Genomic DNA, 12,830 nt, shown 5'->3' on the forward strand with positions numbered 1-12,830 from the left:
GCCGTGAAAAATAGCGTTTATAATGGGTTTCAATGGGGCACAAATCGACCACTAAGACCAATAGTGTAAGTTTGTCTGTAGCTTAGCCACTGAAGCTAATTTCCGGAAGTCATACTGAAATTTTAACAGTAAATGTGACCAAACTTTTTTTTGCAGACTTTCGCTATATTCCATTCAACACAGTGCAAATGGCAGGTAATCAAAATTTGAAAATAGCCACAAATCGACCCAAGACCACCCAGAGGTTAAAATTTGCATCCACAGCATAAGCGTACCACCTACGTGGCTGGTTCCTATCCATATACATAAAACATGATTAGGTGGAACGGTCACTGTATTGAAGATGGCAGGTCGAACCAGAACCCGCTGCTATGTATTTTTAATGGATTAATTAATTGTTTATGAGAATGAACCCATTTTTTGGGAAGATATAATCACACAGTAATATTGAATATATGAAAACTACATTTTTTCTATTAAATAACCTCAAAATAACCACTGATTGTACCTTTTATGTATCCACCATCTCTCCTCTGCACATTTCCATAACAGTGCATCCTTGCCGCTCAAACTTTGTCTCCAAACCGCTCAACCTGAGCCGTCGCTCTGATGCGATGTACTCATTTCCAGTCCTCTCAATGCTGCTCACTCCTACTGAAAATCTTTGCTGTCCTCATATACACAGCGCATCACCCTTGCATACCTCTGTGCCACCTCTGACTTCCTCATTCAGTGCCAGAGTTCCTCTCGTGACACCCTATCACATACTTTCTGTATACCCACTGAGACATAATGCAACTCCTTCTGACCTTCTCTGTACTTCTCCATCATCGCTCTCAAAGCAAACATCACATCTGCGGTGCTCTTTCTCAGCATGAAGCCGCGCTGCTGCTCACTCTTCTTAACGGAGCGCCAGCAACTCTTTCCCATTTCTTCATATCTTCTTTCATAGTATGGCTCATCAGCTTTATCCCTCTGTAGTTACTGCTGTTCCACACATCACCCATTGTTCTTGAAAATTTCTAAAAAAATATTCACATTTTTTGCGAGGACTCGAAGCATGGTAACTAAAACAAATTCTTGTTAGTTAAATTAAAAAGAGAAACCCCTCAAAAAAACAAGAGTCTTTAAACCTGTAGGTGGTTACGAGTCCTTAAATAGTTCCTGCAGAGTTTGTTTTCCCCTTTCTCTTCAGCATTTTGTTCTCACGCCCACGCTCCTTTCTTCATTACCATGGATGTTGCTTGTTTTAGGGCAAACTGCCAAAAGCTTGCTGAAAAACAAACAACTTCTCAACGGCTTACCATGTGCAATTTCCCTCTTTCCCTCTTTTCTGTAAACTCTAAAGCTACTGTAGGTTGCCACTTAATGTTAGTATTTTAATTTAGGAAAATCTAAGCCCGTGCATGTGACCGATGCATAATGCATTTGCTTCAGTGAGTTCAAATTAATCCCTGGGATCATTTGAATATGTAAATAATAGTGGCTCAGGCCCAAGTGGGATTGAGAGGGGTGTTTTATTAGAAGCAGGCCTGTGAGTGCTCTGTCTGTAGTTTCTCTCATCCATGCATATCCAGGGAGAGATCTTGGAAAAAGACAAACCTGTCAGAGCTGAGATCTCCCCACGGCCTGCCTATAAGCCTCGGTCCACAGGTACACACCTAAACCCTCTGGATTACCAGTGGCAAGATCAAAAGTGCCAAATCTTGAATGCTACATTTTTTTTAAAAAGCAATCAAGATGGTTTATGGTCATCTTCTTCAAAGCGCTTCAAGGATTAAGCGCGACAAGGGAGGGTGATTGAAGTCCTGTGGGCCACATATTCCTGCATATCTGTCCAAATCGGCCAGGAGGCTGATGTTTGCCAAACGCAATGTCAACAGACTGTTCAAGAGGTCTTTGACTATCGTTAAGTGTGATGCTGTCAGATTTCCATGTATGAAGGAAAGCACAAATAAAAAAAAACCCACAAGTGTTCAGAAAGATGAGCTTAACGTATATATTGAAAGAGAAAATAAAGTCAAATCAGGTCAATGTCAAGTTTTTTTTTTTTTTAATGAAAGCAAACTTCTGTAGCTGGTCACACAACCTTTTGGTTCAGTGAGGGATTTAGAAGACCGGTGTGGAAATCTATACCTGAATTAACTACTGCTCTTCCCTTCCCACTTGACCCTCCCTCGTCGTCTCCTTGAAAAGTGCTGTATCGCTCGCAGTGCTCCTATTTTTTCTGATTGATTGATTTTATTCGATTTTTTTAAGGTCCTGTTCTGACCAGACTTCAAACACGGAGAGAACGCTCCAAAAAAATGTACGCCAAAAATGCTGACTTTAATTTGATTACATGTAAATCTCCCATGTAGTGTTGTTACATAACTACAATGTCAAACATTACATTTAATGTTAATGCAATGAACTTGATTGGTATACATTCAGTTTATCAAACACTGTCTCCTTATTAATTATTAGAATGTTTGATTTTATGTATCTTTTAGTTACATTTTACTCAAAATTATTACCTTTTTCTTTTGAGTGAATGAAGATTTTGAAAAGCTGATACAACCATGTGATCTCCCTGGATAGTGACTCAGACACCAAAAAAAAAAGTTTTTTAGTTAAGGTGTCGGCATTGCACATCAGAAGTAATACCAAGGCCGTGGTAATTATTGTTTTTTTAACCATTACAACAAATTTGTACAGGCTAATAGTGCCAGTGCAGATCCTCTTGTGCTGCAGATACACAATGAATACGATTAAAATGGGGCTTTGTGGTAGGACTTGAACAGAGCAGCAGTGATGGATCATAAACACCGATACACAGGAAGATACTCCTGAGTGATAGCCGAATTCAAACAGGTATGTTTTTGTTTGTTTGTTTGTCCTTTTCATGTGTAAAGTTGGTTTACTTTGAAACAAGTATATCCTCTAACAGTTAATCATGCAAATTTTTAATTTTATATAATTACAATTACAATAAACCTAATTAATGTATTGAATGAGGGAGTATAAAGTTAGGAAGCCTCTCCCTGAGCCTGGTCCTGCCGGAGGTTTCTTCCTGTTAAAATTCAGTATTTCCTTCCCAGTGTCGCTAAATGTTTGCTTGCAGGGGGTCATATGATAATGTGCTGATCTGTGTGTGTCATATATATGTTGTGTACTACGATCATAGAAATTGTGTATTACTTCTATAACATGTGCTATAAATATCCCTCTCACTGAATGTCTCTAACCACACACACTGTCATGAAGACAGCTGGGCAAAGACTGTGTGTAATTGCCAGTAGAAGAAAAGCTGTCACAGTTTGAGGTTAGCTCACGTCCTGTTAAATCTTCATTTAGCGTCGCCTTCCCTCTGACTTCTTTAAACCCCCTGATCTGTAAGCCCCAGCTTTCCTCTGAGTAATGAGAAACAGGGAAAGCCCAAGGGGAGCATGCTGGTTCTCATGATAACCCAGTGATTGAAATGGAAGGCACTGTATACATATTGTATTACTAGAACTAATGTTAAGGAGCTTTGGACAAATTGGCGTGTGAAATATTGGTCTATATGGTAATGGTGGCTGTGAGATACATTTTCCTTCAGAAAACAGAGTGTAAGCAGGCTTGCTTTCTGCTGTATGATGTATTGCTTTCATTATTTTGCCATCCAGAGCAAATGAAAATCCTGTAATCATTTCTGAGTTTGGACTGTTGGAAGTCCTTTCACCTTCACAGGCAACAGTGGAGAGAATCAAACAAGCTGAACATTTTTGTGGCGACTTCCCCGCTTTGATTTTCTCCTACGATACATCGGCATCACAAAAAAGGGCTTGCTATTAGCAAAAGAAACACAGTGCAGGTGGTTACATTACCACTGACCTTTAGTAACACTGTGCAGTCCTAGCAAAGGACAAACAAAAAGTTAAGTGGGTCCAACTTAATGATTGCCCCAGTTTCTAATGAGGCACCACAAAGGAGCATCTCTAGTGGGCATACATAGGCCAGGCCACCTAGCAAAAGTCTAGAGACTGTGTACAAAATGTGTAAAGATGTACTATGTTTGTATATTTTCAGTGAATCAGGTGGAAAATGTTTAAAAGTTGACCTTGGTGTAAGGTTAAATCCACAGGGTTATTGAGAATATGGTGATTATTTTGCGTGTTATGTATTTTTATTGTGTAGTGGTGTAGATTAGCCATGAAACTCGCTATTAGCAGCTAAAGCTAATTCACCGTTCCATGTGGAGAGACCACGTGACTCTGTGGTAATTGTTTATATGTACCTAACTGTAACCACAATAGCTTTTACTCATTTTGATTTCATGTATTTGTTGTTTTGAGATCACAACAGGCCACTGACTGTAACGCAGTGCACCTAGAATAAGTCAGGAGACTGTGCAATGACGTGCCATGTCTGTATATTTCCAGATCATGGAGTAAAGACAGACTCATAAAGCCACACTGGTTTTATTTAATTTTAATCCAAATGTGCAGCACTTACAATGCAATCACATAAAGTCAGTCAGTTCAAAATCATCCCAGCGCTCTTATTGCACTCTCAGTCGATGGCACGAGTACGCTCATTGAAAATATCTGCATATTGTGAGTCTGTGAATAAACTACAAACACGATTAGATTTGTGAGCCAGTGTGGCTGATGAACACAAAAACCTAAAAACACAAAAGCTGTCCTTCAATTTGAAGCATTCTCAAAGATGACAATAGGAGAGGCCGCGAGCCGTGAAATGAATGAGCAATCGCTTCTGTTGTCACTATTTGTTTACTAGTTTCAATATTTAGCCCGTCCAAGTGACTCATGCTCATCTACTGTATCACCATGGACTTCATTTATAGCTCACTCATTAGGCACGGTGGAAATGAATCAGGGCCACAATTTTAAAATCAAGCGACTCTTCTGTGCTGTGCAAAGCAGCCTCGGGGCACCGATATAGCAGTTCCTTGAACTGGAAGGCCATTAGGTACATACACGAGGAGCAGGGACAACAAGGACACAGTGTCACTGAAATGCAAAGCAACTGAAAGCATTATGTAAGTGGAGAGTGTCATGAAAGTCATCCCAGCTTATTTACCTGTGCCATTAATGAGCTCACAAGGTAACAGGTTCTGTAATACTGACGTTTGTTTCAGCCGTAGGCAGCGAGTCCGACGGTTTTCACCTACAGCAGGGCAACGACTCAGAGGCTGTCATGCCTTTCGTCCAAGACTGAAACCTCTCAGCTGCTATAACTTGGATTGTAAAGACATTCACGGTCCACTAAATGGGGCAAAATTACATGTGACTGCAATACTGCAATAACCAAATAATGCTCATAGGTGTGGTAGGGTTTATGGGTGATTTACAAAAGCTAAACTGTTTTGTAGTCAGTTCATTTCGATATCAAGCACAGAAAATAGGACTTTTTTGCACTAAATGTTGGCTTAATTAGCACGCAATTACATGTCATAAAGGAAATCACAGAAATACACATGCAACAGGGTGAGTTGCAGAAGATTTCCCATCTCTTACATGCATGTTTATCACTGTACACTCTCTATAAACACAACCCAGTTTGGTTCAATGAACAGTAATAATGTTGCTAATCTTGTCCTGCAGTGCTGCTGTGACACTCACATTTTTAGGTTTTGAATGACTTTAACGACTTTTAGAATTACTGCCTGGATTCTGGTCCAGACATCAGTCCCCTAATTATGATTTTTTGAAGCATTTCAGATGCTTGGCATGATGATGCAGTGGTTAGCACTTGCACTTCTTAGCAAGAAGGTTCTGGGCTTGAACCTCCTGGAAAGCTGATGTCTTCCTGTTTGGAGCTGCGTGTCCTCTCTGTACCTGCATTGGTTTCTCTCCACAATCCAAAGACAATGGTCCTTTCATTCACGTTCTTCTGCTGCCCATCTTCTGCTGTGTTGTGTCATTGTTTAGAGCTTAGTTCATATACTTCCACTGCAATCCAAAGGATTTATTAGCATGTGTGGTCAGAGGCTGAAAACGTTGTGAACATTCACAAAAAGCAGAAGCTAGAAATGGAAATCACAGCAGCGATGCTGCTTCTGTTATTTCTAGTGGTACATGTCCTGTTTGTGAAACTAGAACTACTTGCAAAGGTAAATGTTTGGCACATTAACAAATGAAACAATCACTTTATGAGTTCAGGCAAAAATCAGCATCTGAATATAAAATTGTAAATGTAAAAAAATACATTTCCCACATGTTTGAAAGGACCTCTCATGTCCAACACCAAGCCCGAGCTCGATGGTGCTGCACGCTCCACCTGTGGAAGTCAGAAAAAATTCAATGTAATCACTCGCCAGCCACCAGTTTTTCCTGGTCAGATGAGGATTGCCATCCTATTTTTACACTAGTGTGACTGAGGCCCAAGACTTAAAAGTAGTAATTGAAACCATAAACTTGTCTGGAGATTGTTTGCTGAGATCAAAGATCAGGAGAGTCCCACTGATCAATCAGATATCCTTTTTGTTACCACAGGATTGGCAATTACAAAGCATCCTCCATCTTTTACATACAGTCAATACAGGCTACATCTCAGCTTGCACTTTGGGTTAAACGACTTTGTGTAAACACCGTGGAGCCATGATTTCCCATTACTATCCCTCTAAAATTAATCCTCTGGCAAATGTAGGAGCTTGTTAAGATTCCAATGTCAGATATTAGCGGGGAGACAGATCAATACTGGGAGCATGATCTGCACTCTCACACAGACTCGGTCTGCTCTAAGTTTAGGAAGAGAGGAGTATGATCCTATGCATTAAAGGAAAAGCATTGATCTGACATGAACCAAAGGGTGAAGTAGACTTGACCCATTTATTTCTGAGGATGAATCTTGGTAAAAATCGTTCTGTTCAACGCTAAACGCAATGACCATTAAGATATGTTAATTTTCAATGTCCTCTCAAAGAAAATGCCATTAACTGGCACCGCACGGCATTAGAGGCCATTTGGCTGGGGCTAAGATTATGAAACAGATACGCACAGAAACTCATTCCAGCTGCAAGCAAACTAATCCGCTGAGAAAAAAACTTCCCCTTCTTTCAAATGTTTTTTTTTTTACATTTTAAGAAAACCACATATAATACTTAGAAATATTAGATGAGAATATTCTGTACCCGTGGTAGAAAGACTGTTGCACATATTGACTTTGTGTTATTTACTGGTTTGTGTTTCCTGATGTGAGCGGTGATGGCGTCCTCCAGAACGTCTCATAACTTTTACCACTTCCACTTCTAGGATCAAACTTCTAGGACAATCATTTTCACCTTTGCAAACCTAAATGTAAATATAAACATGAAAATGTTGCCTTGGATGGCTTTTAAAAAACATAATAATTCAGAATGAATAATCACAGATCTTCATCTAATTTTCCAAAGTAAGTTCAAGAACAGTTTGTAGAAAATGAGGAGAAAGGCGCACAGCTTTTGTTTTCAGTGTCTTAACCACACGAAGGCAGATAATTTTACTTTATAATTAAAAAGAAAAATTCAGCTACCGCTCCATATATCTGTACAAAATCCAAACAAGTAACACAGATGCGTGAAAAAAAACGAGCCCTGATGGTTCTTCAGAGGTTTCCTTGTTTATGTGTACGACCGCACAAAACCATATGGTTTCCACACAAGCACGGCTAGTCAAGCAGGAAATTAGCAGCAGCTAGTGGAGCGAGCTTCTCGGCGGCTCCTCGTTAAAGTTCACGTTTACGCAGCAGAGACTGACATCCATTTAGCCGCTTTAGTCAGTAACGAAAGTCAAAATGATGAGAAGTACTGGTATTATATTAAATACCTCAACCGGTGTGTTTGCGGTATTTCTAAAATATTCATTAATCTTTTTTTATGCTGTTTGCATACAAAAAACCCAAACAGCTCAAACTGTGGGTGATTTAATTTCAGTGGCTTCAGGTTTTGCTTAATTTCAATATCAAGCTGAACAAATTTTAATTTGCGACAAATGAAACAGATACAGTAAACATGTCTAAATTCCTTTTTCTTTAGGGAAGCGGACTATTCCCATTCCCTCTGAGGTTTGTGTTTAGTGATAGGGCTGAATCAATACGAGCGCTGTCATTATGAAAAAGCAGAGGGGTTTGTCTAAACCCAGCACAGTTCCCTAGTTACAGTTTTCGATTTTCTGCTCTTGCAGAGTGAGACGCCGAGATTAAAAAGTCCCCCCCCCCCTCCCCCAAAATTGTTTGTACCGACTCCAGATGAACTCTCACTCTTTTCCCGTCTTCTCTGTCAGACAGGTGACAGGAGACCTGCTGTGAAGGACAAGTTGCAGCGCTCTTTACTCCCACCCATATGGAAAAGAAATAGTAAAAACTTATATGTGATTACTCCACTTTCATGAGTAAATCATATAAGGCTTACATGATTTACTCATGAAAGTGGCTACTTTCTCATTACTTTCATACATTGTTTTAGTAAGTATCCAAAACATACAAGTTTCATTATATAATTTTTCAAGGGATCTTATATCTGTTTTCACTCTTATATGCTTTTCATACAAGTTTCACACAAGACAGATACAAACTTTATAAGATTTATAAATATCTTTTCCATATGGGCAGTGGGTCTTCCTTATCTTTAATTCTTATTTATTTACATGTTAAAGGGTTGAACAGCGCACGTGCAACAATAGAGCGCCTTTGAGCTAACATGCCACGTGCTGATGCAACTAGACTGCAATATTATATTACAGGTAATGCATTTGTCTTATTTCTTTGAGACAAATGCCAGATTTATCTCAAATAAGCTCCTGAAGCATGTCAGATCATCAGCCTCTTGCCCACCGCAACAAATTCACTCTATATTAGACACTGAAGCGATTTTAACACAGCCCAATAAACTTTGGATATTAATAATAAAGTTTTGCTCGAGCAGATTTTTAATCAGCGTGCCAAAGCTTAAGCTTTCAAAGCACTTTGATTATCAAAGACTTACCCATGCCTGAGGAAATACATTTTTTCTCACAGATGATGACTGTTGATAAAAAGTAGACTTTTTTTGTGTAACATTTGATCTAAATACTGTCCCAGTGCCGTTATAACTTCCTCTTTTATGAACAACGAGAACCTCCTCTCAGTGCAACCTTTACTTTTAGCTGTCCCTCCTCCGCTGTCACATCTCGTTTTATCAATCAGCACACAAAGTAAGCAATACTAATGGGCTCCGCCAGCAATTGTTCTCAATCAAACGTGTATGAATAGACATGAATGAAGTCTGTGTGAATGCATATCAGCAGATGGTGGGGGAACAGAGGCCATGTAGGTCAATGATATTGATTTCTAAAAGGGCTGGCTCGTGGAATTTGGCAGAGTGGCAGACACTCAGGAGTAAAGGGGAGCGTGATCTTTTATCTAAAAGGGTAAATGGGTCATGGCATCATGGGACGGTCCAATCGGGCACCCTGAAGTGTCGCGCAAGGACGGTGGGAACAGTGGCGTGAAGAGAGTCGTGAATCAGAGCGTTAGAGGAGGGCGCGAAGGCGAGGGAACCTGAGCAAGAAAACCCAAGGGCCAAATACCACTGATGCAAAAACAATATATAGATATATAATAACAGAAACTCCTTATGTGGCCCAAGAATATTTATTTAGATTAATTAGTGTAATTACTCTTATAATTTTGTAATTAGTAGAATTACTCTAGCTGCTAAAGTTGAGCTGTCCGTGTGAATCATAGCTGTAGACTGAAAGTTGCCTCTGAAGGATCGGCTCACACCCATGCTGAATATTTTGTGCTAAAAGTAATTATCTCTGCCACACACACACACACACACACACACACACACACACACACACACACACACACACACACACACACACACACACACACACACACATCACTGTTATGATTTATTTCACCGATGGAGAAGTCAGAAGGAAAAAAAGGTGGACATCCTATATTAGGACATGTTTTCTGAAGTCTGAGAGGCTGAAATTGGTGTAATTGCTGTTTTTCTCATTTTAAAATAATGTTAATCAGACTTGGTAAAATAACTGTAATATGAGAGTACAGAAAGTTTGGAACCCACTGCTAAGCTGTTAAACCCAAAGATTGATAAAGTACACTTGGTGGGTAAAGAATGCAGGAAATAAAGGAGGACCCCTGCCCTCCTGGTTAAAGGAAGATAACTGTGCAGGATCACAAATGTCTTGTTTCTTATCCTTAATTTTTGTCAGGGGTTCTTTACAAACATCTCAGAGAGGAGTTCGGAGATTCAAGCCAGTAAACTGCAGGTGACTAGTTGGCTGCTTTAACCTCCAGTAGTCCACCAGTTTTTTTTCTAGCTGCACACCCAAACAGCAGGCTACAACAAGCCCTCAGCCTCACCAGCATTATTTTACTTGTCCATGCATGGGGAATGTGGGCACGTTTTCTTTAATAACTAACAAAAAATGGACCTGAAAATGCATAAAGGGGAATTGTTGGAAGTCCAGAAAGCATTAGAAGAGAAGAAGGTGGAAAGGATGGAAATGAATTCAAAAATGGCAGACACTGAACTGACAGAGGAAAAGATTGAAAAAGCACTCAAACAGCTGTAAAGGTAAGAAAAAGCAGCAAAGACGCAGCAGAAAAGAGCAGGAGAAGAAAGCCAAGAACATGAGCTGCATCTAGATTGGCAACAGAAACAAATCTCCCAGTTTCCTCATCCCCTCTTCTCTCATCTATCCTTGCACACTTCCAACCTCATCTCCCCTTTTCCCCCACCTCACCTTGATTCGGACTCCTTCTCTCCTTCATCCCTCTTTCCTCACGTTTGAAACTCATTATAATGTTCCTCATGGCTAACTGATAAAACCAATTAGTCTGCATTTCTGCATGTTTGTGATGTTTGTTATTAGTCTTTTTTTACAAGAGTAAACTGGTTGTGGACTTCGGGAGGTCCAGAGAAGGTCCACTGCCAGTTCAGATAGAGGGGGAGGAGGTGGAGGTGGTCAACAAGTACAAGTACCTCGGGCTGTGGGTGGACAATAAACTGGACTGGTCATGCAACACAGAGCACCTGTATAAAAAAGCACAAAGCCGACTGTACTTCCTCAGGAGGCTGAGGTCTTTTAACATCTGCAGGAAGCTCCTGAGGATGTTTTACCAGTCAGTGGTTGCTGGAGTACTTTTCTATGCTGTGGTGTGCTGGGGGAGCAGCACAGCAAAGAGGGACTCATCCAGGCTGGAGAAACTGATCAGGAGGGCTAGCTCTGTGGTCGGCATGAAGCTGGACACTCTGGTGACAGTGGCAGAGAAAAGGACATTAAAGAAACTGATGGACATTATGGACAATGCCAGGCATCCTCTGCACACGGCCATAAACAACCAGAAGAGTCTGTTCAGTGACAGGTTGCTTCTCCCCAAGACAAGAACTAACAGACTTAAAAACTCCTTTGTCCCACACGCCATCAGACTGTTTAACTCCTCTCTGGAGGGGAGAGGGAGGGGAAACAGGAGGACAAAGGAGGGAACAACTAAGCTGTAGTGCCTCTGCACCTCACTGTACAATACCTTGTGCAATACTTTTTGTAAATAGTCAACAGTGCAATAGACTCAATACTTGAAATGTGCAATTCACTTGTATTTTTATTTTTTATTCCTATTTATTCTATTTATCCCCTTTGTATATTTTATTTATATTTGTCTCTGTATTTATGTGTGTGTGTGTGTGTGTGTGTGTGTGTGTGTGTGTGTGTGTGTGTGTGTGTGTGTGTGTGTGTGTGTGTGTGTGTGTGTGTGTGTGTGTATATATATATAACAGTTCTGTAACTGTAACTTTGGTCGTTGCTGTGCTTTTTTTGGAAGTCGAATTTCCCAGAGGAACCCACCCGAGGGATTAATAAAGTTCTATCTTATCTTATCTTAATATTATGCGAGGATGATGAATTAAATCAAATCATGAATTGTGTGACATGATGTCCTCGAGGTAAATTCATTTAATGTTCCAGAGAGATTTCACACAATGGAAAATCTAAAAAATAAATAAAGTTGTCCAAAGGTATGTAGACACCTCCATGTGATTTAATAGCAGAACAACCTTTAGCCATTACTTCAACAAGTTAAAGTAATAGTCTCGTGTATGACTTTATCAGTCTCTCACATCTATGTGGAGACTTTCAGTCTTACTCTTCTTTACAATTGTGCTTTAACAGCAGCTAGAAGATTCCAGTGGGCTTTGACTGGGTCACTGCAACATCTTGTTTCTTTTCTTTTTCAGCCATTCTGCTTTAGATTTGCTTCTGTGCTTCTGATCATTGTCCTGTTGCATGACACAATTTTAGCCGAGCTTTAGCTGTTGGACAAATGTCCTCACATTTGACTCTAGAACACTTTGATATACAGAGGAGTCCATGGCCGACTCAGGGACTGCACGGTGCCCGGGTCCTGTGGCTGCAAAACGAGCCCAAATCATCATCCTACCACCGCCGTGCCTGATGGTGGATATGAGGTGTTTGGAGCTCGCCAAGTGTGACGCTGTGCATTATGGGCAAACATCTCCACTTTTGTCACATCTGCGCAAAGCACACTGTTACAGAGGTCTTGTGGTTTGTTGTGATGTAGCTTTGCAAACCCAAGCTGTGCTGCCTTGTTCTTGCATGAGAAGAAACAGCCTCCTGGGAATCCTTCCAGACAAACCATACTTGTTCAGCCTTATTCTAATTGTGCATTCACGAACTTCATCTATCATCTAACACGCTGAGACCCGTTGAGTAATTACTAATATTAAAACCATATCAGTAATTCTGCACTAATTGGATTAATTATTTAAAAATGCTTAATCGTATTTAATCATTTTAAGGATATTTTTTTTACTGGGTCATTACTTTGTTTTGCAC

This window comes from Rhamphochromis sp. 'chilingali' (assembly GCF_963969265.1).
Source record: "Rhamphochromis sp. 'chilingali' genome assembly, chromosome: 17".
Taxonomy (NCBI): Eukaryota; Metazoa; Chordata; class Actinopteri; order Cichliformes; family Cichlidae; genus Rhamphochromis; species Rhamphochromis sp. 'chilingali'.